We start from the raw sequence: 732 nt of genomic DNA, 5'->3' as shown, positions 1-732 counted from the left end.
TGATGGGCAGAAAGATAAACACTAGACAAACTCAGATCTGGCTCTGACTCTACCCTTGACAAGAAGTATAATTTGGAACAAATTATCTAACTGTCAGGCCCTCAGGCAGACTCAGAATCTTATAGTCTCTGGTTGGGAGCAAGTCTTCATTCCAAGGATTTGCAATCAGATTTTTGATCTTAAAAAGTTGGAAGAGGGTTGGAAGGATAAATTGGGAGTTTGGGATTAACATATACAAACTGTTATATATAAAATAAATAACCGACAAGGACCTACTTATGCTACATACACTACTCAATATTGTGTAATCACCCGTAAGGGAAAGAATCTGAAAAAGAATAGATATGTATAACTGAATCCCTTTGCTGTACACTTGAAACTAACACAACATTGTAAATCAGCCATACTTCAATTAAAATAAAAAAAGAGCCCAGAAACAGTATCACTTCAAGTGGAAAACATTAGAGAGAATCGTCTTTCCTTGCAGAATGTTGCAGTTTGTTTACATCACAATTTACTCAGAGCCTGCTGTTAAGTTAAAATCACATGGTTGTTATTTTAGTCTGTTGACACTGTGGTTGCATATTTCACCATGTGACATCATTACCATGGAGGCATAAGACATTTTGGGGCTCCTAAATTATGACCGATGGATGGTGGTTAGGTGCTTTTTCTCAGAACACCCTTTTAACTACATGTGTACTGTACTACATGTGTGAACCATAACTTAAA

The sequence above is a fragment of the Bison bison genome, unplaced genomic scaffold, assembly GCF_000754665.1.
Source record: "Bison bison bison isolate TAMUID 2011002044 unplaced genomic scaffold, Bison_UMD1.0 scf7180017864264, whole genome shotgun sequence".
Taxonomy (NCBI): Eukaryota; Metazoa; Chordata; class Mammalia; order Artiodactyla; family Bovidae; genus Bison; species Bison bison.
Note: the sequence above shows the minus strand (reverse complement) of the source record.